Source organism: Prinia subflava, chromosome 17 (genome assembly GCF_021018805.1).
Source record: "Prinia subflava isolate CZ2003 ecotype Zambia chromosome 17, Cam_Psub_1.2, whole genome shotgun sequence".
In the NCBI taxonomy this organism is placed as follows: Eukaryota; Metazoa; Chordata; class Aves; order Passeriformes; family Cisticolidae; genus Prinia; species Prinia subflava.
In genome coordinates, this window is record NC_086263.1 from 4,658,324 (window position 1) to 4,685,664 (window position 27,341).

Consider the following 27,341-nt stretch of genomic DNA (forward strand, 5'->3'; position numbering starts at 1 on the left):
ACGGGCAGCTGAAAGATATTTGATGGGAAAGGCTAAACACTACTGGAGGAAACAGGCAAATATGAGAATTTAATTTAAAACCCAAAGATCTTTTGTTATTATCTTTTAATTAATTCTGGGATTAAAAATCCCTAAAAAAAAAGGCTGAAAATCTGAGAGAAATGAGAAGGATATATTCAATAAATGGCCTTTTCACACAATCACATTTTGGGGTGTTTAAGAACCTCTTTGCTTCACGGTTGAATTCCTATAATCTAAGCCGTGTATACACTCCTATACACAAAGATCGGTATCTTTTTGAATAAACTCTTTTCTTGTCATTAAGACTTGACATTTCTGTTCACTGTGGCTGCCTCTCTGCAATAAACTTTCCTCAGAGGATATACAAACTCTGTTTTTGGACGTGAATATCAGGAAGGAGCCACACAAGGAACAGGGAGAAGGAGTTGTTCTTGTTCACAGAGGCTGACTGGAGAGGCACGTGAGTTACTGACATATCCTACATGTTTTAGACAAGAGAGGATATAGAAATCAGAGAAACATGGTGGACTGTTAGGTTTCTGGTCTCACCAGAATTCTTAATCTCTCACCAAGGCAGGTTTGTTTTACTATGGAAAATTCTCTTCAATTTTCTATAGCCAAGTTTTAAATGTCTTTGGTGTTAAGGCATTTGATCCTTTACTTGGGAGACTGTACCACAGCCAGGATATTTCACTGGTAGGCTGTCTCCTAATATTCCATTAAAATAAAAAAAATAGTTTCTCTGTGGAGAAATTCTAATGAAATACTGCCACTGCAAAACTGAGTCTGTAAAGACCCTGCAAGAAAAATGAATGGTGAAACTCCCTAGATAGGAAAAAAAAAAGATTAAATTTAAAATGGCAAACAATGGAAGAGAATCCTTTAACAAGAACAAATCTAAATTGCTTGAACTTCATTGTGCAAAAGGTCTCAATTTCTGAAGGCTGCTTTTCTTCCACTGTCATCACTTAATTACAGTGAAAACGTCCCTTGAATGCCTGACATCATTTATAATCGGATCTCATTCATTGTTGCTCATGATACTCTCATCATTAAAATTGTTATTTATACATATATGCAAATGATTAATATTTAAAAACCCTTTGAGTTGCGAGCTATAAGTTGTAATTTACTTTTTTTACTTCCAGTCAAATGAAATGTGCATAACTATAGATCACAATTGTCACCCCCCCAAAAAACCCCACTCCAAGACCAGTAAACAAGATCATCAAAAATCCTTCAAGTTGCATCTCTTGAAGAGTTAGGTGAGGTATCAGTGGGATTTCACACTGCCCTCTAACCTTTCCTGTTTTATTCTAATTCCCTCTAAGTTGCAGTTACACTTTTATCTATTCCCCAAGGTTGTCAGGGATGTTGAAGCAATATTTGCTTTCCCAAGGCTGTATCCTAAAGGATAAATCCTGGCCACTGGGGACAGAAAGTGGGTATTTGCTGCTCTGCCCAGCAGAGATGACTTCTGCATGAGAGGAAGTAAAATAATCAAGTTTGCTCCTTTTTATGGTTGAATCTTCCCCACAGTATCTCAGGGCATTCCCTTTCAACGTTATTTAGATTGAAGCGGACTGTTGCTATTCTAGTAAAAGCCATAGGAATTTTTCTTCTTGATGTTCTTTTTAAAACTCTTGAATGCCTGAGTTCTGATTACTTTTCTTAGTAGGATAGGTTCTAACTAATGTTAATAATTTAATTTCATTTTGTATTGATACATTGTTAGAGAAGTAGAAGCTGAAGTGGTTGCAATCTCCAGGGTATTTGAAATACCTTTTTATCAATCCTCATTACCTTGGAAGACCTCTTTTGCAATGGCACAGCAATAAAAACGTTCAGAGGAAGGTGGAGCTCAGAAGTTGCAGCAGTTGCTCACGCTGTGTGTAATGTTCTTTAAACCAGCAACCTCCTAAGTTTTCATCTGGCACAGAATCTCACATTATTGAGAGGATCATCCCACGAACCACTCACGTACACTGAGTCTTTGTGATGTGTTCTCCTGCATTAATTGTTTCTCTCAGTGGTGGCTGAAACCTGCTCAGCTAAAAATGTCAAAGGAAGGTGTAAGGGGGAGTGCTGTGGACTCAGGTGTGTCGAAGTGGGAATCCTGATGTTTTCCAATGACTGCTGTCAGTGTGAAGGTTTTGCTTTTGTACTCACAGAAATGCTTTCAAAAGGCTGAGTGTTTTGGAGACAAAGGCAGCCAGATCTGACTGGGGCAGACATTTCCCCAGCTGAGCCTCCCAAAGGGCTCCTCCTGGGTGGTATCCCCAGTGTTACATGTCTGCTCTCCTCATCACCCACTGCTCAAAACCAAATAAAAATGCAGGCTACTTTCTTTAAAAACTTGGTAGGGGATATCTTCAATGGCTCCTCTTTCAATGTCTGTAGTGTTAAAATAAATTTACCCTAAGTGTAGGATGTCTGAAAATTTGCCTTTATGAAAACTCCCAGGCTTTTATAATCAGCATAGTCTTCCTGCCCAAAGCTGTGGCATTGCACGTTGAGAAGGAAAGTTCCTGTGATATCCTTATCAAGTGAAAGAGACTGTCCAGTAAAATTAGAGCAAGCTCACCACCCTGTCAAACCCTCCTGGCTTCTGAGGGCGCAGTGAGATGAAAAGGGCTGGGATGTGTCTGACACCAAACTGCTCTTCCTGAGAACACCTTTAGGTTAATAGAGATGAGAAGAGGCAAACAAATGAAGCCACCAGGTCCCTTTTCCCACTTTTTCCAGCTATCTGTGGTAGAACTGTGAAGGCTCAGAAGGGATGTCTGAAGGTAGAGCAGTGTGATTTAGTGTCAATTGTCAGCTTTGTAATTGAGGACTGGACTATTTCCACTCTCTCACTTTTTCCATTCAGGCTCTGCACAGAACCAGTTACAGCTGCTGCTTGTATTGGGGTGCAGTGATCTCTCTTTGGAAATAATTCCTTCTTCTTTCCCAAGACTCTAAGCAAGCACCACTGGCTGTTTCAGGCATGTGAAGGAGCTAGATATGAAAGCAGGGATAGATGTTTCAGATAATAGCTTTCTTGGAGGCTGTACTTCAGAATAAGCATTGTGTCTCTCTCCAGTCTGTCTGCTGCCACAAGGGTCCTGACCCAGCCTTGTTGCTTAGCAGGAATAATGAGCTATCAACACTGCCTTTGCTTACCCAGTTCTTGCCCTCGATGTCTCCTGAAGGAATCTCCCCTGTCTGTCCTACAAACCACGGGCAGCCTTTCTAATGCCAGTAGCCTTGGGAATCCTCTCCCAGACAGGGCACCAGTTCCATTCCAGGAGTTAAAAACACATCTAAATCAAAGTGATGTTTGATTTGCCACTGAGAGCCTGAGTGAAGCCGAGTCAGTCCTCGCAGTGAAGATGATGGAAATGTCCCCTGGTGACTTGGGCCCCTGGGGACAGCTGTGGCCCCAGGCAGAGCAGCTGCTGCAGGAGCTCCTCCTGCACCCTGCTCCCTTGGATTGTCAGTGGTGGCTGCAGGAGTCCTGGCCAGCCCTCTGGCAGGTGCTGCCTCTGGCCGCTGATTTAAGCCACTTTCAGGCTCCTCCTTTGTGCTCCCCCAGCCTGAGTTTCTGCTGCAGCCCTACCTGGCTCTTACATTTGAAGCAGCACTTCACAATATTGATCCCCTCACTTTAGCTGTCAGTCTTTTAATTAATATAATAAAGATCAATAAATAATGCTGCATTTCCTATGCAAGTTAAAACCCTACAATGTAATATTTAGAGATTTTGTTGGGCTAGGGGCTGATTGAAACAAGACTTTAGTGAAGGTGCAAATTGGTGAAAAAGAGAACATCATGGTTACTAAATAAAAATGTTAGCTTATATTTTTGAAACAGATAAGCTTATTAAGGGGAAGGTTATTTATATGGACACTTCGACCTTTGGAAGTAATACAGTGAAATATGCTAACACAGACTCCTATTTTTCTTTTTAAATATTTATTTCAGAGCCCTATAAAAATAACAATCTCGTTTTCAGAAAGGATTTGGTATAATCACAGGGTGTTTGCAGTTACGATTAAGATACGTGTGGCACTTGCTGCCAATTAGTTTAATTGATGTGAAAGTCTGAGTACATCTTAAGAGGGCAGGATTTCCCTACCTGAACTGGGCCTTCCTCAAAGACCAGCAGGAGAGTGTGTGTGGAAGAGGGAAGGAGAAAGCAAGTACAACAGAAAACCTGTCTCTAAGGGGACCTGAACCAGGACAGGACTTGGATCTTGGGATAGCTAAAAAATATCTTCAGCATCTTGAATTTCTTTTAAATGTTTTTGGTTTTGGTTTTTTTAAATTTTTTTTAATCTAATCTGCCAATTGACCTCACCTGTTCCCGTAAGAATAAGCTTTGTCTTGGAATTTTGACTCAATTGTTAATATTTTGTATGATTTAAATTGGATTTAGTGGGCTTGGAGTAATTTTCTGTTTCTCCTGATGACATTGCAGTGTCATGGAAAGGAGAGGAAGGTGACAAGTTCAACCTGTTATGCAATAGTAGCTGCTCCAAAGACTTTTTCTTTTTTAAGTAGAGAAGTAGCCAAGGTGTGATTCACTCCTATAAGATTGCAGAGCCACCCTGCTTGCCTTTGCCTTTTATGTGGTTGAAGCTGTCAGTTCAGCTCTCTTGATGTAAAGGAAGGGTTAATTTGGGGAAAATAAAATTTTTCCTCAAGCTTCTCTCGGCACTGAGCTGCATTCAGAGGTGTCTGTGTGCTGAGATCCCAGATCAGCTCCAGGTTTGGAGAGGGGCTGTGATCTCAGGACAGCTCCAGGATTGGGAGAGGGGCTGTGATCCCAGATCAGCTCCAGGGTTGGGAGAGGGGCTGTGATCCCAGGACAGCTCCAGGATTGGGAGAGGGGCTGTGATCCCAGATCAGCTCCAGGGTTGGGAGAGGGGCTGTGATCCCTGATCAGCTCCAGGGTTGGGAGAGGGGCTGTGATCCCAGATCAGCTCCAGGGTTGGGAGAGGGGCTGTGATCCCTGATCAGCTCCAGGGTTGGGAGAGGGGCTGTGATCCCAGATCAGCTCCAGGTTTGGAGAGGGGCTGTGATCCCAGGACAGCTCCAGGGTTGGGAGAGGGGCTGTGATCCCAGGGCAGCTCCAGGATTGAGAGAGGGGCTGTGATCCCAGATCAGCTCCAGGTTTGGAGAGGGGCTGTGATCCCAGATCAGCTCCAGGTTTGGAGAGGGGCTGTGATCCCAGATCAGCTCCAGGTTTGGAGAGGGGCTGTGATCCCACGACAGCTCCAGGGTTGGGAAGAGGAGCTCCACTGCCAGGACTGAGGTGCAGCTCTGCAGCTCCTCCTTGGCTGGACACCACCTCTTTGCTTCTTCTTCTGGCTGCATCTGCCAAGGGAATCAGAGCAAGGAGAGGAGTTAGGAAATCCAGATCAGCAAACAGGGAAGGGAAAAGGAGAATTTCATGCCCTGATGTCTCATCTGGCTGACTACATTTTGGGCCACTCGTTGGTATCTTGTCTGTATTTCTCCACTCCTGGCCTGAAAAACACATATTTAACATGAATTCTCATTTGAAAAGGGAGTAAGGGGAAAGAAAGGAGGGGGAAAGGAATCATTTTAAAGAAATTCAACATTTGAAATTGTCAAACTCTGAACACTGACCAAGTGTTGCTCCCTTGCAATATTAGATGATTCCTTTCTGCATTGATATTTTAGATTCCCTGGTTTCATTTTTATTTAGCTCGATTCTACTTGAAGCTGTCATCCTTTAGGAATTCTCTCTAGTAAACTCCCATTCAAACCACTGGGGATTTCAGCAATCTGTTGGCACAGTCTTTCACCATGTTTTTGAGTTATTTATAGATATGATCTTGCATCACTGAGATATTTCTGCATATTGTTCCAGACAAAGCCAGTAAATTCAATATGTCACTGTGTATCCCCTGACTTGCCTCCAAGGCCTTGTTTTTCAAGGAGTGAAAAAAATACTTTATAGAAGAGTGGGAGCTGTCTGACTGTGAAATGGGCTTGAATAATAATGCCAGGCTCTCAGATGAAATTTTATACTCTAGATGAATCATCAAGTGCTCATTAAACATCTATCTACTCTAGGAAGAGAGAAAAAATCTTCCTCTTGATGTTACCCTTAGGATCTGGACAAAAAATAATTTTATATTTGAACATGGGAACGGCAAACTTGACCAAACCATCAGCTGTAGTAGTTTCACTTCTATTTGATTCCAACCTGAGAAAACCTCACCTCTTGCTCTTATAATAACACCAGCATAAGAACACTCATTACTCTTAGAAGTCTTGTAATGAGGCACAGAAAGGGCTGTGTCACATTCCATCCTCTTTGGAGAGTTTGTCCTTTGGCTCAGATGGCAAAACAACATTCACATGAACATACAAATGGGCACCAGGGCACACCACGAAACCACAGACATCGGGCAGCCCTTCTTGGGACACTGGTTTAGTTTGTATCTTTCTCCTGTGAACTCAGTTTCATGGCAGGAAGGTCACATTTTGAATAAGAAACCAATATAAGGAGTGTGGGGAGGAATAAGTTTTTGTCTTCTTCAACCCCATTGTCGGAATGGCAGCTGTGGATCATGCTAATACTTTGATTTAGCTCTTCACTACATTCTTTATTTGACATCAGATTTCTTTGCAAGTTCTTTGCATTTTCTTTGCAATTTCTTTCTTTCCTGGGCTGTGCTATGACGGTGTCTGATGCCACAGTGGAGGCTCTGCCATGCTATCACTGAATTTAATTCCCTCTTCCCAGTGTTATGTGACCCCTTATTTGCCCTGTGCTCAAAACGTGCTTGGCAATGGCTGCAGCAATTCTGTTCATCCTGCAATCTCATTGTATTTCAATTGCATTTTATTTTAACCCAGGTATAACTTGTGTTACAAGGCTACAGACTGCTTAATAGAAAAAAAATTCAATTTTTTGTTTGCACAAATATTATTTTTAATTTTTTCCTAGCCTAGTTTATCTCCCGTCTCAGCAAATAAGACTTTCAGATCTACACAATCCTGCACTCTAACTGTCATGTGTATGATTTGCTTTGCTGTTTTCATTCCCCATTTAATTGAGAAGCCACCAGGAACAGTTTTTAGCTTTCTCATTACTTAATCTTAATTGCAATATCTATTAATTTATATTGTGTTATTACTTTAATGATATGAGAGCAGTAAGTGGCTATTGTTAGTGTTCATTTGCCATAAAAATACTGTGTCTTTGAGGTTTGGGTTGGTCTTTCTATTTTTTCTTTTTTTTTTTTCCTTTGCCTTTTTGTAAATCCACCTAATGTCAGGGGTTTTTGCATGTAGAATACTGTAAGGGTGAATGAGGTAAAGATATTTTCATTCATACCAAACTAAAATACCTCCAAAGCAATCTCAGTGGAATCGTTAATTTGCTGTGAACAAATGTCTCAATTAAAGCTGCTTTTACATTTTCTAATCATTTTATGATTAACTATTAAAAAGGTGAACTTAGTTTTAAGTCCCTTTGGCAGTTCACGTTCTGTTTACTGGAGGAAATGTCCCATTGCATCATTTTTGGATAAAAAGGGCAGCACTGGGTGATGAAGGTGGCCAAACCCCTGGATGACAGGAGCCCTGTCCTGTGTGGTGTCTGCCCTTTGCAGTGTGGGGTCTTTTCTGTGGGGATCTTTTCTGTGGGGTCTTTTCTCTGGGGTCTTTTCTCTGGGGTCTTTTCTCTGGGGTCTTTTCTCTGGGACTGAAGAGCAGTTGGGGCAGAACAGCTGTAAAAGCACAGGAGTGCAGAAGCCAAGGGTGGCAGGAGGAGTGTGAGTGCACAGATCCCTGCCTTTAATTTGGGAGAGCTGTGCTTTGCACGTGTCACGTTCAGGGGAGAGCAGAGCAGGAATGATGAAGGAGGGACTGACATTGTGTGGCTGCAAACAAAAGTTACAAACCCTCAGCTTTCCCACACTGACTGCTAGGACTCTCCACACAAGACTTTGAATTTGATCTCCAGCTAACATGATGTTAATTTTACTCTGCAAAAAGATTAGTGTGTGAGTCTAAAAAGTAGAAGCAACCCTGGAGCTTGCTTAACATTGTAAAATATTCAAGAGGTGTTGGACGAAAATTGGGCAGTAGACATTTTTTATTAAATGGTATGGATTTCAAATATTTGAGAAAGAGTTCTGCTTCAGTGTCAAAAATGCAAAGAACTGGCAGCAGAAGCCTACATTTTAAGTGAAAATGGTGTTTTACTGCCAATTTACTTTTGTTGAAAGCAAGGCCACAAAAGGAAGCAGAGAAGGAGGAGCTGTGGCTGCAGGGAGTGATGATACTTGTGAGATGTTAAAATTGCAGTTTATGGGCAGCCCCACTGTCTTCCTCACTTGTGCATCATCCTATAAGTGCTAAAGCTTATGTTTATTTAATGCTGCTCAGTCCTGTGTGTAATTTGCAAGAGCACAAAGTGGTGGTGAGGAACAGAGAACTCGAGAGGGTTTTCTGTAGGGCGAGGGGGTGGGAGGCATCTTGCTTTTCCATGCTTGGTTTGTACAAGGAAGAAGGAGCCAAAAAAGCAGCTTGGGATTACAGAGGATATCCCATTTCTGTTTGGTCCTCCTGACCTACAAAAGAGACATAAATGGCTTTGTACAGCCTTCTATTTGGTGTCTGGAAGGAAAGTCAGACTGTGAAGTATTTTAAGATTGTTGTTGCTTGAATTTTAAAATGGGATTTCTTGTGTTGTATTGAAGACAGCTGTTAGACTGGTGCTCAGCAAAATTTCAGGCTGTATGCAGATAGAATCATAGAATAGAATCATGGGATCATTAAGGTTGGAAAAGACCTCCAACATCATTAAGTCCAACCTGTGCCCTATCCCCACCTTGTCACCAATCCTAGAGACTGAGTATCACATCCAGTCATTCCTTGGACACCTCCAAGCATTGGGGCATCATCACCTCGCTGGGCAGCCCCTTCCAGTGTTTGATAACCCTTTCAGTGGAAGAATTTTTCCTGATATCCAAACTTTACCTCCCCTGGCACAGCCTGAGGTTATTTCTTCTTATGCTGCCTCTTATTCTCTGGGAGACAAAGCAACCTCCACCTCTCTCTGACCTTCTTGCAGGCAGCTGTAGAGAGCTGTGAGGTCTCCCCTGAGCCTCCTCTTCTCCAGACTACACGACCCCAGTCCCTCAGGTGCCAAGGAGGCTGCAGTCTCATCATGAGGTGTTTTGGGCTACCTCAAGTTTGTTATGGAGGTATTCAGTTCTCCCACAGACATCTGCTCATAATTGCTTTTATGCAAAATTTGTCTTTAACTTCTGCCAGCCTGATTGCTTAGCTTGACATCAGTCCCCTCATGTTTGTTTACCATTGCCATCAAAACTCAGACCAGAAGGGATCCATCTTTTCCCATGCTCTCCTTGGAGAACCCAGAGAAACTTTTTACATGGATCTTTCAAGTGGCTGAGACTTCTGACTGAGACTTCCAGAGGATGTGTTCGCACTTGTTGGAGGTAAGAGCTCCTTGATCTGAGCCCTCATTCTGGGGACTTCCTTCTGCTCACAGCAGGTTCTTTTTCCTGTTAAATTCTGTGTGAACCAATTGAGAAAATGAAGCATCCTTGAGTACAAACAGTGGACCTCCATGCAGGCTGATAGCTCTCCTGCAAGGAGAGCACAACTGCAGCAAAACAATCGAGTAAAGGACACAGATAATAAACCCAGAGCAGTTAATCACCTTCAGCGTGCCCTTCACCGAAGGCAAAGAGCTGCCCTCCACCTCTGTGTACTGCCATCCACCACACAAACAAACCCTACAAAAATCTAATTATCTGAACTGATGCTGAGTATTTCCAGTGCTACAGTCACAGGAATGTGCAGTTAAAACAGTCCTTTCCCTGGCAGGTTCATTTGTCAAATCCAGAACGTGTTGTAAAACGTTTTGTGAAGTTCCTGGTGGAATGAGGGTAGGTCTCCCAGAAATCCCTTCAGAGGTACCTGGGGAGATGCTCTGCAGCCCCCTTAGGTTACTGCTGGGGCAGAGGGGCAGATAAATGTCTGGGGGATGTCGCATTCCTAGATGGGGGCTAGGGGAGGATAAAACATAATTTATGGACTGTGTCTCTGTCTGCACGAGCAGGTTGGATGCCTGAAAATACATAACTAGAAGTGTTTGTGTGGCTTGCTGCCAAATATAACAATCTTTCCTTAAGCAGTTTCAAATTTTTCTTCCACAGAAAATTCTAAAATTAAATTCTTTCTTTTACAATGCTCAGTTTACAAAAGAAAGAACAACTCTTGAGGACTGGAAAATGTGTGTTGATGAGCACGACTCTTTGTTACAATATGTTGCCGAATTTTAGATGTTTGTATTGCTACATTTTGGAGGTAATTCCCTGATTCAAAACACCTGTTTGTACCAGAATGTTTTGGGTTTCTTTTCCTTTTTTTAACCATCCTGGCTTTTCCAAGATGAAAAGGATGTGTCTGGTGTGTAAAACGCTTTGATTTATCAGAGGTAAGCCCTGCTGTTAGCAGAGATAAAGGACCTTGTTTACAAGGTGTCTATATCCTTAGAAAAAAAGGAGTTTCCAATAATTGAATAAGGTGTCGTGAATGTATAGATTAAACGAGAAGGCCAACAGCAAGCATGATGAACTTCAAAAGAACAGCTTCTCATCTCTCTGGGGACCTTCATTAACGAGTCACCAGATAGGCAATTACTGTACAGTTCTTATAATGACCGGGATCAGACACAAGCAATCAGCACAGTAGGCAGCAAGAAAGCAAGCAGAAAAAACCCGTGAAAATATGCCATTAAATCTTAATTATTCTTCAAAAGAAAACAAGCACGACTAGGGGGCAAATAACTGTGAGGAATATACAGAACTGTATCCAAACCTGCGGCTCAGGGCAATGATATTTAGTTATTAGCAGCATCAACGTTTATTTAAAGCTAAGTATTGTGTTCACAGACCATTCCGAGATGTGTTTTCCACCTGTTTGTTGTAAGCCTGAGGAAGAGCTACAGTTTGCTGCCACAGGATTGTTCTCCAAATCAGGACACTCACCCTGTCCCCCTGTTATTTTGATCTCTATTCCACTGCTCTCTAGAAACTGCAGCAAAGCCTGGGCCCCTGGGGGATATGGAGAAAATGAGAGACAGCTTTTCCCAGAAGAATAACTCAAATTGATAAAGCAGGACAGGCCATTATGGGAGGGTAAAGAGGTCACTGGGGCTGCACGGCTCCACCAGGTCTGATGAAGTCTCAGCCCAACACCCCTGCAGGATTTGCAGCAGATTTAGTCTGAGTCTGTGGGGTTTATTTACCAGAGAGGGCTCCCCAGCTCCTGGATTGCATAAGTGGTTCCTTTCAGCTAAGTGGGCCTGTTTAGCTCTCTGGAATTCTCTGGGGAAATCCTTTAATGATTATGAGAATATGAGTTTCTGGACTTATCCTTCTTTGTAAGAAACAATTATGGACTTATAAATAATATAGGTCCCATGCACTCACTGTTACTGGGGGAGGAGGACTCAGAAAAGAAGGTATTGCACAGTAGCTACAAAGTTCCAGGTCTTTTATCTGCCCTGAATTGCCTTTTAAAAACCAATCTTATGCAGTGGGCCACAAAGGTCATCCTCATTGCTGCTTGCAGCAAACAACTTTTTTTTTTCTTTTCTTTTTTTTTTTTTTTCTATGTCCTCCAAATTGTTATTATACAAGTAAACTCATTTTGGTCTGCCTTAAAAGATGAGCATATTCCAGTGCAATATTACTTCACCATGTATGTGAACCACCCCCCGTGTCTTTTTCTTGGTGTGTGTAAATTGCTTCAGTTTTTCAAGAATTAAAGTTGCTTAGGATCAAGAGAACAAAAAAAAACACCCCCCAAATTTGTACTGTTAGTATAATGTTCCTTTGTCTGAAGTCCACAGTACTCCAAGGTTGAAGTCTGAGAAATGGACTTGGCATTCTTTTCTACTTCTTGAGAAGCACATCAGCAGGAAACAGAGTAGAAAAAGAGAAAAAAAATGCTAACAGAGAAGTAATGGTGTTTCTAATGGCAATGTAAAATTGATCTGTAAGTTCTATGAAATTTACATATTTACTCCCTCTACACTTAGGGAGATTTAAGATGGATAACTCAGGATAACCCTCCTTCACAGAAGCACATGGAGGAAGTTACTTATTTGCACAGTTCTATGGATTTAGCTCCAGAGTATTGTGTGACTGTCTAATGACTTTTCCAGAGTGTTTTTCATAGTGCTCCATACTTTCCCTGCAGAAAGAATAATTATGTAAATAACTATTATCAGAACATAGTGTGCAGCTAAAAAGTGTAAGATGCATTGTATGATCACATATTTGTATAATAAGTCTGGCTCTGTGAAAGATAAAAGTGAATATTGAAGCTGTGGTAGTTTATTTATATCCATTTCTGTGCACTCGTCACCTAAGGTAGTTTAACAATTTAAAGATTTGTTCTATCTGATAGGGGCTATTCAATGTGGGAAACCCCCAAAGGAAATAATAACATTTTGCATTCAGAGCTCCCAACTATGGGAGTTGAAATTGGTGATACATCAGAGCTTTTGATTTTGGTGTTGTCTGTCACAATGATAATCCCTCAGTAAGGATTCCTTTTGTTTTCTTGGGAAATCAAAGAAGATAACAGGAATAATTAATCTGTTGTTCTTTTTGGTGTTACTGATCCCTGAAACATTAAAAAAATAATGTCCTAATCTTTCATCTCTGTGTATTCTAAATCACTGTTTAAATTGGTTCTTGAAAACAATATTTAGTTATCAGTCTAAAGTATGTGATATGTCCTCAAGTTAGTTGGGAGGAAGAGGGATGCATTTGAGGGTGTTCTGCTTTCATCAGCAACTAATATTAAAACCAAAAAGTTGATATAACACATGACAAGAGAACAATTCAGCCAATTCATAAAACATCAAGATACCTTGCTGGCGGTAAATCAAACTTTTTCCTATAAAATTTCAATTAATTTGAACAGTTTTAGGATGTCTGGGTTTATTTTCCATAAAACTAGATTGCAACATAAGAAATTTAATTTATTACCTACATCTTGATAGCATTTATTTTTAGCATAATTATTGAGCCAAATAAATGTTGTGGTCTAAATCTGAATTCCCTACATTAAGTTTTCTAAATAGGAACTCGTGGTAGTTTACAGATTCTGAACTTTTATTATTTGATATTATAATTATGGGGTATTCACAGATTTCCTGCTTCTCCCTTTTTGCCTCCCCTAGCATGTATTTAGAAAACCTCTTGCTACTCCTGTTCCTTGTAAAGCAGCCAAAAATGTCATCCTTGCCCAGTGATTCAGGATGAGCCCAGGGACTGCAGTGCCCCTGTGCTGCTCCATGAGCTCTCTCACATTCCTGAGCCAGAGTCCTGCAAGCTCTCTGCTTTTGCCAGGGGTTCCTGATTCCTCCTGAGTGACCCTACACTTGTGAAAATCGTGAATAATGGTACAGATGAATTCTCACTTGGTGACTGTCTAACACAAGGGTTTGTGAGCAGCACTTACCACAGTACCACAGTGGATAGAGGATCAGTTGCACACTGCTGTGTATCCAAATCTGTAAATGTTGCTCCCAATTTCTGTGTGGATCTGTGGAGCAATCAGGAACACGTGACTTGCCAAGGCCACCTAACAAACTCTCACAACTGATGTTAAAATTCAGGAGCACATGGCTCCCCACATCTCAATTTATCATCAGTGGTATCATTGAATTGTCATACAGTATTTAGTTTTGCATTGGAAGGTTGTTGTATTTCAGCAATTAATATTGACTATCCTGCCTGTTTCATTTCTGTATGAGGTTAACAGATAGTTATTGTCAATGATATTGAGGATGTGACATGAGTTCATGACCTACGCAGAAGATCCTCTATGGCAAGATTTATTTTTTCCAAGGCTTTCCTTTTTGTTTCTTCATATTTTTTTCTTTGCTCCCCCGTTCACCCTTCTCTATTTTTCTTGATACCTTTGATATCAATTGGGCTGGCAGGTCAAAGTGAGCAATTGCCTTTCCATGTCTTCAAATGACACAGGTCACCTCAGTAATGCCCTTGGATTCTGTTGTGACTTGGGCAAGCCTCTGTTCCCTTCTAAATGCAGATCTTTGGAGTTGGGTTAAAACTGATCCAAAAGTTTGTCCTGCAGTCTGTATTATTCAGAATATGGTTTCTAACATTTAACTTCAATGACTTGATTTGTTTCATTGCTAATGATGACTTCTTAGTGCTGCTTGTGTCAGATTCCCTTTTGAAGTTTGCTCTCTGCTTTTGTGTCAGCACCTGAGTTCTGACAGGGTTCTGATCGTGGTCGAGGAATTGAGCTTTTGTTCTTGTTTGGTGAGGTTTTTTTGACTGAGGATTTTGTCCAGGACAAGATGCCTGACAAAGATTGACATTGCTGCAGAAGTCAGACTGTGCATGGGTCCTTTAGAAAGCAATTGAATTATCAAATTGTACCAAACTTCAAGAGAAATCTAATGGGGAAAAAGGAGGAAATGTACAAGTTAATAGCTCAATAGGGTTGCTTGGTTTATGAAGTTTCAGCTTAAATGTAAAACTAGTAGGTACTCTAGTAAAAGCCTTTAGGTTTTTTCCTTATGTAACTATATACCTAAATACCTACAGACTTTTAAATCTCTAATTTCAAATGCATATCTAACTTTTATCTTACATGAGTTTTATTTCCACTGGGATATATTCTCAGCAAATCAAATCTTTTAGAGAGTTCTGACAATAAGGTTTGGGGGCTTTAGGGCCTGAGATTTGAGGTGTAGCAGTTCTCCTGCCTTTGGAGAGGTTCTTGGGTTAGCCAAGTTTAACAGCAGTGTGTGATGGGTGTCCCAGGTGTGGGATCTCCCTTCACACAAGGATCAGCAGCAGTGAGGAACAGCAGAGCAGGACGTACAGGCTGAATTCTTAAATGGTATCAGATATCACAGTTGATTTTTTCCCCTAGAAGCTCAAAAAGAGTTAATTGCTGTGCAGTTCATACTGTGGTTTTTGTGTTATTTTGGAGAGGCAGTGAAGTCTGGGCTGGCTGGCTCCCCAGATAACTTCATGGGTTCTTCCACTCCCTAAACAGGAGGGGAGCTTTCCCCTGGTTTCATTTTGCTCTGTCTGACCAACTACCTTAACTTTACAACAATTAATGGGGTAAATACTGTTTTTAAAGCTTGCTTACCAAGACCTTTTTTAATCTGAGTTCATCTAAGTTATAGTCTTTTACTGTCTTTCTCATAAAATCAACCCATAGAGCAAAGGAAGTTTTTATTGTAAATATTCCCATGACCTGGTGTAACCACAAAGTATTATTGGATTAATGAGGATCACTCCCATGTTCTTCAGTTCTGTTTACATCATTAAAAGTATATAAGTAACAGATAAAGAAAAAAAAATTGAGGTCATTCCATCTGGAAGTATTTAAATTTAATTTAGAAAACTAAGCATACCTGTTTCAACAACAGCACTTTGTAGAAGTAAATTGTTAGCAATAGCTAGAGAAAGACCAAAGAAAACATTTTTACTTGATTCACAATGAATAATTTTGCCTTGCTGCTAGTTTTCTTCCTGAAATATAAGCCAGAGATATATTTCATCATTAACCTTTTGAACTGGGCCAAGTATAATTGGCAATTCTCCTGCCACGTCCATTTGTCTGTATTATGCTGTTCCTTTTATAGAAGAAATAATTGTCATTTTTTTCTGTGTACAGCTTTTTTTTTCACAGCCAACCTTTGCAAGGATCAGAAGTATTAAGTCAGCAAATGATATCCTATTCTGTCTAGGTTTACCCAACAACAATTTGTGGTTGTACATAAAAGAATTTCAATCTGTTCAATACGAAAGAGGAGTGCAGCTGAAAAATTCTGCTGAGCAGATTGGATTATTACCCCTGCCTCTGTTTAAGCCTGGCAACAATGTTCTTGGAGATGATTTTGCTGTCTCCTGACATGCCACAGCACACAGCAAGCTGTGCCATGACACAGACCTATCTTGTCTGAAATCACCCACTGTCAGTAATAATGCCCTTTGTTTACTGAAGAGCTAATCAAAAATTTGCCCGGCTGTATCTGGAATTGCCTTTTAATATCTTAGCTGTCAACCTGCAAGGATGTCTTTTTGACATGGTATTTGCAGGAATATATATTACATAGTAACAGATAACAGAATAGCCTTAACATCTGGAGAAGAGTCTACCTTCAATCAAAATAAAGGATGATCTTTTTCAGTACTTTCCTGACAAATGGCAGATTTCAGAGAAGGGCTACACTCAGATTTTTTTTAATGGCCTTTACTTGCTGAATCAGTATCCTTTTTTCCCTGTTGGTTGCTTGCTGATTGCTGAATATTTGCCCTTTACCCCCAATCATTATTTAATACATTAAAAAAACCACCATCAGGGACAGAATTTTTATTTCTCCTATTAGTTATGTTTCTGCTGAGTGCACTGTTCACTAGTGAGCACTAGCATGCTGTTTTACAGTAGAAATGACACAAAAGGGGCACACATTTTCATTAGAAAGGCAATTATCAGGCTGCTGGTTGGTGGTTTACTGCTCCTTTGGCCCACGATTTATTATGTAAGACAGAAACTGGAGTAATATGTTTTGATACATCTGCCTCAGTCCAGCAAACTTTTAAAGTCCACGGGTGTTCTGCCCTTGACCTCCTCCTGAGCTGAATGCAGAGTACTCGGCTGGTGGAATATCAGTAGCATCTTGAGATGTACAGATAAAAGCCATTAGAGAGGAATTGGATATTATCACTTTTGGCTTTGCTTTTATTACGCTGTGAAATGCTCTTTTGTGGTATATGTGCCCAGTTTTGACTTCTCCGGTCTCTGAATTAAATTCAGGCTAAATTATCAGTCCTGGAAAGCAGCTGTTATCAAGACACTGTATCAGACGCCTCTGAACTTTACAATTTTATATTAAAAGCCTGCAGTGAAATGATTTAGTGACCCATAAATCTATCAGTTCCAGAAGCCTAAATCTTTGTACAGTTTCTCTGAGGTTTGGGATTGCTTCCCAGGAGAGAGTATATGCATAAAAAAGATGAAATGTTATGTCATCCCAGACCTTCAGTGACTGCATCAACAGGCACGGGGTGTACAAGAGGGAGGAGTTTTTAAATCCATCCCATTATGTTCTTTTTTTTTTTTCTTTAAAGCTGTAACTTGAATCTTTTAATAATTAAATTCTTACATTAATAGATATAGACTTGCAGCATTTTTGTGACCTTCTTTTTGGATGACTTTGTGTTTTGTAAATCACATTATTTCTGTCTAGTTTTATTAGAGAAACAAGAATACTAAGATTTTATAAAAAAATTAAACTCCTGAGATTAGGAATTTTAGATTTGAACTTTTGATGACTCATTGCAATAAATTCCCATTCTCCTGCCTTGTGTATTTCCAAACTTTGATCAGGGTCTGTAAATTAAACCTCTAGATATTAAAGCATTGATTAGGCCAAAATTACTGAGAAAGTCAAGGATCAGACTGAGATGAGAAATGATAATCTCACTTGTCTTCAAACCACTTCAGTATTGTTAGAAAACAGTTTTTGTTTAAAACATATTGCATCAAATTTCTTGTACAGGAAAAAGGAGAAAAGCAGACATTGTCTTAAAAAGTTCAAATACAGGAACACAGGTGATTTTTTTTTTCCTAAAATGTCATTTTGCATGACTATTGAGTTCAGCTTCTGTACAAGAATAATACAGCTCTACTGAGATTATTAATCCTGGAGGCATTCACGTCTCTGCAAACAATTAATGTTTTATGCAAATGTAGCTCTGCAGGCAGGAGTACCAGGCTGAGTGCTCCTCTGCCTCCTGGGACAACCCTGTGCTCCTCAGCTGGGACAGCTCCCTAAAATGCTGCGATAATTTCTCTTTGTGTGACTTGACTAAGGCAGAAAGAATACTTTCAAAAACACTTTACAAGGCCTTTTTCAATATCTTTAGTTCTGAGACAGCATTAACTCAACTGAATAGTGAAAGTAATAGGGATCACTCAGCCTTGCCTTGAGGCCATGACAAAACTCTGATGTGTTTGTTGAGAATTCTGCAGCCCTGTGAAGAGTTCTCATTTGCTCCATAAATTGTGCTGAAGAATAGCCTTTTTTGGAATAACAATATAGCAATTTCTCTATGTTTACATAGGGTATAAGTAGTTAAAATGGAAAACAGCCTAAATCCAATAGCTTCTTCAGATATTGCACACCCATCAAAGTAAACTGGAACCCAACAGATCAATAGTTAAATACCATTAAAAACAGTTTTGAGAAAAAATCATAATTGACTTTGCCATATGCTTCATTTTCTTACTACACTATCTTCAGAGTGAAACACAATCACCGTTCATAGAGAAGCTAATTATCCACTGTCAATTAAGCCCTCAATAACTGATCTCTTGACAGCTGGTAATAAGTCCCAAACCCCATTGCAAATTGCATTAAAATACATGTTTATCCACTGGAGAAAGATGGGGAGCACAGCTCACACGTTCACGAAATTCTGCAGCCAGAAACAATTGGCTTTTCAGGACAGCTTTCCTTGCACTTCAGCTTTGGATTTTCCCCTTTTCTGACTCCTTAAGGCTTGCACATTTCAAATGGCTTTTGCATTCTCTCCTCAGTGAGCATATGAAATTATGCTCAGACAACCTGGCAATTTTTACCTAAATGTTTGTTTAAAGTGGCCTTTTTTATACAGCTTCACTGAGAAAGAGCAGGTGTTGACTGAATTTTGCATTTGTTAAAGCAGGTAACAAGGGATGTGGGAAATGGGAGAAGAACAGATTTGCAAGCTCAATAGCTCACTGATATCAACCCTTGAATGTTATAAACTGTCCTAGCTCAGAGGCTGAGACCACAAAGAAACAATCTCTTTCCCAGATGAGCTCTATTTCACCTCCCAACTTTGTTCCCTTGTTCTTTGATCTGCCCTGAGGGCCAGTTTGTGCTGTCCTTAAAGCTGTTTGCCATGTAACTACTGTAAGAACGACTTGGTAGATGAAGATTTGAAAGTCAAAACTTACTTAGCTTTGTTCCATTACCAAAAAAATCCCAAACAACTTAGTGGGAGTTGGAGGAAAACAGAAATATGACAACAGAAGTCTTATGGCTGTTCTTAAATATAAATAAATATATAGTATAAGTGCTTGATTTGGAAGAAGAATAAAATACTGTTATTATATAATTATGTAGAATCATATGATAAAATTAAAGGGATGGGATAAATTCTGCCTATGCAAACTTTAAATGTCAGGTGAATGTGGCAAATTTTGGCCAGCTTTCTGTTGATTAGTTACATGTGTTCCTGCAATAATGCAGTCACTCAATAAATACCCACTGCTGAAAGGGTTCCTCATTGTTACCTTCAGACAGTTACTCACTGTGTGATCTAAAAACCAATCTGTTGCCTAATTCTGCAACAACTCAGTAGAAAATTTACCTTTTACCTTTAAAGGCTGAAGAATGTAAGTTTCTTTATGCCCTAATTTATTCTTTTAAAGATTTGTTCTAATATTTTCACAGGGATAGTGCTAATGGATTAATTAATAGGTACAAAATATATTTGTATCTTTGCATTAAAAGACCTGCTCTGTGTCTGCCTATCTTGCTCTCCATCACAAAAGTATTTTAAGGCATTATTTTATAAGGACCTTATTATTCACAAAGGAGGAAATTAAAATGTTTCTGGGGATTGTTCCTCCTTGTTAGGCATCCACATTTTTCAGTGCTTTTGGTTGGTGATAAAGCCTGTTGTGGAGCAGTGAATCAATAGATGACTGGTGTAGCCTTTTCTTTCAATTGTCACCATCTCCACTATAGAGATCGAATATTTTTTTCTCCTTTTTTTCTTTCTTGGCACTTAAGAAAGGAATTGTCATGAAAATGGAACAGTCTTTAGTTCACTTCCTTTTTTTTTTCCTCATCACACTGGCACGCAGATCCATCTATCACTATTGTAATGTGCTTTTGAGGTGTAAAAGGCTATTTAGTACATCTTATTAACTACCTCTGCATAATGGCAGCATCAGAATTGAGAGTACTTTTCATTCTCTGAACGACTGGGGTACTTCCAAGTAGAGAAATAAATGAGTTCTGTAAGCAAGAACATGGGAAGTCCCAGATAAGATAGTGATAATATAAGAACCTTGAAAATAATTCTCTTCATGGTCCTTTTATATTTCTTTAATTGAACTTTACATGCTGATAACTCTAAATATCCGAGATCTTTTTAAATACCTGCTTTCATTTTTTATACAAACCCCAAAATCCCACGCTTTACTGGTCTTTGTACCAAGTGCTGTGCTGGAGAGCAGACTGTAGATAGCAGCAACCTAATTCCTGCCATCTTAAAAGATAATAGCAAAATAACTCTGTCAGTTAAGTACTGGCTTAACAGTTTTGTCCTTAAGGTCCAGATAGATTTTAATAATTCCTCTGGAGCAGCAGATGCTTCCATAGAAGATCAAGTTGGCTATCTAATCTTTACCTTTCCTTGTCTGATTCAAGACCAGTTTTACAGCGTGTGTGAATATTTTTATGGAGTGCTGTGTTATACAAATGGCAGGCCCGTGCTCCTTCTGTAAAAATGACAGTCTGTGGAACCAAAATTGCTGGTGAAGTTGTCAATCTTTTTCCCTGGGACATGAGGGAGGTCTGTTCCCCTCTCAGGACAGATGTGGTGTCATTGTCCAGGAGGGCAGGGCAGCTGTGCTCCCCATCAGGGGCAGGAGGAGCAGGAAGAGCTTCCATCACATGAGGTAGGCTGTGGGACACGAACAGATACTGTGTGCAGAGGATTTAGCATTTTGCCAAGGGAGCTCTTCCACTTTCTCTTAGGATCAATTTAGAATGAATGATATGTCTAGAAGCAGGCACCTTTAATTCCTGAGAAATGAAGTTCAGCCTTACAATCATATGTGGGCTTCATTTTGTAAACTGAGTGTTCTTTCCCAGATATTTGGGATATAACAGGGAGAAGTCCCAGGCAAAGCAAATCAGTTTCTTAAAAATGCACATTTCTGTGACTCCATTCTTCCACAGCTGCATGCTTTCCCTTTCTAGGCAAATTCCTTTAGTGTGTTTCAGCAGTTTGTGCAGTTTCTTCTGCTTTTTTATCAGAAGGATGATCACTGCCTGTGAGGGTGAGGCTTGCTCAGCCAGGGCTCATTCCCAGGGTGGCCTGCCCAGCTGGGCCGTGGGCAGCTCCAGCCTGTGCTTGGCTACAGAAGGAAAAGGACCCAATTTAGAGAGGCTGGACCTGCCCAGCTGTACTGGAGAGTGCAGGGTTATGGGACTGATGCTGCCAGAGCCGTCTTGAACTTGAGCAGGTCCTGCACCCTGCCAGCCCCTAATGCAGCAACCCTACCTGGCTCTGTGTGCTCAGCCACAAAGGAGGATTGCTCTGCTTTAGTCTCAGCACCACACTGAAGTGCAGAGAGGCTGAACCCCTGGCAGTGGAAAATGCACTTGCTTCAAATTGTATGCCTGTGACCGGTGCTTGGGTAGTATTATCTCACATTTTATGAGTGCTTTCATCTGGGAGGTTTTGAAAGCAGCCACCATCATGGAGGCCGCAAATTATTTGTAAACAAGACCTCAGTACTTAAAAACTTAGACTTCTTTTTTTTGTTTGTTTTTTTGTAAACTAAGATAGATTGAATTATTACAGTCAAATCCTTAATGTTACTCTTGTTTACAGCACACTTCCCTTAACAATAAATCTCCAAGCCCGTGGGCACTTTCAATTACTGCATCTTCCTTGCTTAGCAAGGGAACTCATAAACCTCTCCCTCTGTCATAGCACTTTGAAAGATCTCTCTGTAACAAAACTGCATTGTCTGACAATGCTTATATTAAGAAAGACTTATTAAAAGCATAACTTGTGTGGTTCCCTGTGACCAGGGGAGAGAGGGAACACACAGATTACTACAGGTAATGTGTACTTTGCTTCAAAATTTATTCCTAAGGCTGCAAAAAATGGGTAGGAAATATGACAGAAATAAATCTTTAAGTTTTATTTAAGTTTTTTTGCCATGTATAAAAGAATTATTCTTGGTATAAACTCTTACAAATGTACAGCACCAGACTTCTCAGTATTTCAAGTTTTATGAATTTTAGAGAAAGCAGAAGATGCAGCTGTAAAGGCAGAGATATTTCTTCTACGGAGGATTTTATGGCATTATTTGAAAAGGTGTCACGTTTACACAGTTTCTTGACCTACACAGAGGGCAGAGGAAGATTCACTCGGATTTTAGAGATGTAAAAATGAGGTGTGAGAAGAAAATAAAATTCAAATTTTCCAGCTGCCCTTTTTTTTAATTCACATGCAGTAAAAGTATGGAAAGTGTAGGAATCACAGCTGAAAACTACTTACAGTTCAGCCTTATAATCTGAATGTGTTTTCAGTATAGATGAAAATTGTAAGAGAGATGTTTTTAATAGAAATCATTATCTCACCACCACCAGAGAGTTAATGAAAAAAAAAAAAAGGGAGGGAGGGGGAAATCACAAAACCTAAATACTGAGCAACATCATATCCAAGTTTTGTGAACACAGATAACTAAAAGTAATTTCTGAAATTTGTGCTTAGAAGTATACACTGGTACAGCAAATAGACTGAGTTGCTAGTGGAAACTGGAGATGTTCATCATTTCTGAAAATTGGTCCAGATACCCAAATGTCTGTTAGAAAACTAATTTTAGGAACGAGAGTAGAGGAATGTTGATGAATATTGCCAGTGTCATATTTAACTGTTAAACAAGTAATAGCATATAATCTTTTATGCCTCAGTGTAAAAATATTCCTTAAAATAAATAACAATAAAAATATATGGAGCGTACAACCCTATCCTGAATAACTGTAATCCCATTTTGTAACAGTAATGAATACACTGCAGCAAGCTTCACTGATTGAAAACTTTTCCTGCCAGGTTTGTTTGCAGTTTATCAAATGGGATGTAAAATGCAGGCTACCTTTCTGTATGGTGTACTGAGCTTTATTTGTGGAAGGCAGTCCGTGTTCCTTTATCAGTCTGAGCTTCAGCTTTGGATGTCTCCAGCTGCCAGAAGTTTAATTTGGGTCACCAGCAGAGCTCTGACTGCTGTGAGTGGAAAAAAACAGAGCAAAAGGGAGGAGGTTGCTGTGCCCCACCATGAACTCCCTGAAAGGGTGAGCAGGCTCTGACACGGAGTGTTGGTCACAGAAAATGGGACTCAGGAGGGCACAGAGCCCCTTCCCCTGGGGCAGGGCACAGGGCACGGGGTGCCAGCTGCTGAATCTGTTGTCCTCTTTGCCACGCCAGTTTCAGGGTTGCTGATAAAAAGCTTTTGGTGTCCATGTGGCTCTCTTTGGCCCATGGTTGTGTTTTCCCAAATGTAACATGCTGTGAGATTTGCCACGTGCATTTCCTGCTCTGACCCCTAAATACTGCAGGTGTTTAGTGTCATAGTGTGGCATTAGAAAGAAATTACACACTAGAGTAACGAGTGATAGTGTTCTGTCATCACTGAGAAAAGAATGGTCTTTGTTTTGCTCAGATAAGAAACAGAAAAATGAATATAAAATGCCTGGAATCTGTGGAAACAGCAATGTTTAGAGTTATGGCAGTGATACCTCTGCACCCCTGCCATGTGGAACTGTAGGATTTTCCTGTGCACTAGGCTTTTTTAAATGTTTGAATAACATCAGTGCTTCGTTTCCCAACTCTCTCTGTTTGTTTCTTTGCAATTGAATCATATGGACAGAGAGCCTGTCCTGGTATATACAGGCTTCATAGAGTCCCAGAAAACCTCAAGTCAGAAGGGACTCATAAAGATAATTTGATACCTCAGACCTGGAAATCTGAGTCAGACACTTCAAACAAACTGTGTTGAAACTTTGTTCAGATCCTCCAAACTATTTGTGAGATATTTGAGAGTGTAGAGGGGAGAATTTAGGAAAAAACTGTGGCTCCAGGGACAAAGAATTTACAGATGTAAGAGAACAGGTCCTGCAATTAGCTGTGCTTGAAAGTGAAGGTGGAAGGAAAAACTTCCAATGTAAGAATTCAAGGGAGATGAAGACCTGACGAGAGGTTTGCCTTGCTTGCAGGGAAATCAGGCTGCTCAGTTTGTCATGGCTGCTCTGCTGTACACAGCTATTTGTGTATTTGTATTCCTCCCCTGCTCTCTGCTGCTCTGTTCAGGCCTCCTGACAATTACAATCTAACACAAGGACAAATTCTTTGGTCAGTTGGTCAGTTATTACCTGTATTAGTGTTCCAATGGACTGAAATGAAGAAAAAAATATTCCTCATGTCCTAAACAAAGGTGTGACACGTGCAGGGAGCCCCAGGTTATGGGAATCCATTTCAAAGGGAAAATGTTCATACATTCACTGCCACCCTGCATGTTAAGCATCGAGTAGGACAATGATGAATTTTGTTCTGCCCCTCTTATTTAAGAAAATTGATTTTATGTGTAACTAAAGGTGTTTTGTAGAATTATTCTTTGTCAACAGAATAACTCTTACAGTATATTATCTGAATTATATAAACCTGCTATTTTGGGGGTCACACCAGCTAAAATTCTGTCCATCTAAATTCTTGGATGGAGAATTTACTGTTTTTCCAAGGACAGCTATGTGAGTTGAAATGTAAAATTCACTCTAATTTGCAGATTACTTTATAAGTATTGAGGGCATTTGGCAGCATTTAAATTGAATGGTAGAAGAACCAAAATTACTTTGACATTAATTTTGATAAGATGGATAATGATCTATTACCCATTCTAGAAAAATCTTTAAAAGATGGAAGGAGTTATTCAGTGCTACAGAAAACAACAATATTGCAATAGATTTCATAGAGTTTTGAAACAAAGAAGCAGCCTAGATGATAAAGAGAGGGGGTAAACCACACAAACTAAGTCTGGTTTGACCAGGCAAATTGAAATTTAAAAAAAAAAAAATTAGGAAACTTCTGACCAAAAAAAGAGAAATATATATATATCTATAATTCAGACACCCTGCAAGATTTGTGTTCATATTTGCCCACAGCTTGCAGCTGTGAGGACAACAGAGAGACACAGGACAAGAGTTCCAGCTGTAGAAAGCTGAAGTTAAGCCTTCATGAAATCAAATTTTAGCCATTTCTTCCTCTTAATACCCTTCCTAGGAACAGCAAGACATTTGCCTTTTAAAATAACACTCAGATCCAATTATTTAATAGTAAGAGATGAAAAAGCCCTTAACAAATCTAATAACTGCCAAATTAATGCAATTTCCTACACTTGTGTTTGGTAGCTGAAGACAAGCTAAACCCCTAAATAGCTGTCTAACCTAAGGAGCAGGAAAAACAGTGTGCAAAAACACCCTTCAGAGAAAAGGTCTGCCACCAATATCAGAGCTTGCAGTAGGTATCAAAACTGAAGGAACTAATTTAAAATACATACCAATTTATTCATCTTAGGGAGTGAAATGTTCTTGGATTTCAGGGCTGAGGAGAGAACCTGAGTGCACGTGTGGTCAAAAGCAATTTGCTGCTGAAGCTGCTGGATCAAGGCAGTTGTGAAGTCACATTGCATCTTCTGTTCCCTGCCCCAGATACACCCCTAACGACCAGCTAGAAAGAGTGGAATTAGTTTTAGTTTGGATCATGCAGAAAGAAGCCAACCCTTCCATGCTGAACCTGGAGGGCTGAAATAGCTGCAGTGGGATTTAACCACGTGAAATCAGGAAACCTGTCAGGGTAGAGGGAAAAGGCTGCACAGGGTTTTGCCAGCATCCCTTTTCTGCTGGAGGAGCTTTCCACACTTCTGGCCCCTTTGAGATTCAATCCTTATTGATCACCTTTTCCAATATTTGTAGCTGGAGGTTGAAATTTTCGTTTTTTTCCCCACATACTTTGTTAGCCTTTGAAAATGGAGGAACTGTATTTGATGGCATTTCTGGAATGAAAACAAAATCTTCCTAATTTCTTGCACTTGCTCTCTAATTTGTGGTGACTCAAACACAATTGTTGAGCTACAGAGGTGTGGGTCTGGATCATAATCAGTGATCTGAACAATGATTTCTCTGATTTTTCTCTAAAATATGATAATACTACACATGGGGTGTGCCACTCCAAGTTTTAGTGAGGTATGGAATGATACATGAATTCCTCTTGAACAATAATATTAAAAACAGGTTTCTCCCCCACTGAATGGATGCCACACACACAAATCACCAAAACCTGAAATACAGCCTCTTTTTCTGTAGAACATTCTAGGTTATGTTATTTACTCAGTTCACTACTGCTAATAATAGAGTAAAATCAGGGTGGAGGTTTGGTGGGTTTTTTTGGTGGGTTTTTTTGGTGGTTGTTGTTGTTTGTCTTTTTGTTGCTTTGTTTTGTTTGTTTGTTTTTCCAAATTGGAATTCTAATAGGTTAATTTGGCTAATTCTTTCTTTGGGCGAAAGAGTTTTAATTTTTAATCTAGTACACATTCAGTCCATTTACCTTATTGTGGTAGTACACAAAAAGAATAAGACATTAATGTTGTTATGTCACATCAGTGTTTTGTTGCATTGTGTATATTTTAACTTACCTCAGTAAATAACCATAAAGCATTCAACAGGTTCACAATCCTATAATGAACTTATTTAATCTAAAATCAAAACCAAAGCTCAGTGAACCACTCATCCAGCAACAAGATCATCTCCATGGGCAGTAAGATACAGATGATTATTTGATATTCATTAGATAAAGGATCTGTTTTCGTTTTGGACCTGAAATTTCTTATCAGCCTTCTCAGAAAGAGAAAACCAGGGGGAAGTATGTAAAGGGTCTTGGAGAACTTCGACATTTTTTGGCCCCAAATTTCCCCTGGGAGGATGTGATCTAAAAATTTAAATGTCTGAGAGCAAGAATTAGTCACTCTTTGTTGCTTGATCTTTGTGTCTTCTGTAACACAAATCTGGGGAAACCAAGGAGAACTGGGCAGTGCCAGCTCACAAATTCCCACTCACCCCAGTTTGGCCAACAACCTATGCATTACTCCTTTTCCTTTGGCTGAAAATTTGCAAACTGAAATAAAAAAAAAAAATGAGGCCAGCATAGGAAAGAAACAGAAAATCAGATAATTTCTTCTCTGACTTCCTGGGCTGCACAGGAACCTGTCAGCTGCTCTTAACCAAGCAACGAAACTGGAAGAGCCCCTGACCTTTGTGTGTTCCCCCCAGGCAGAGCCCCACTCGTGCATTCCATTAGCTTCTACAGCTCACTAATTTGAGTTTATGAAGCATTTTGTCCCCACAGCAA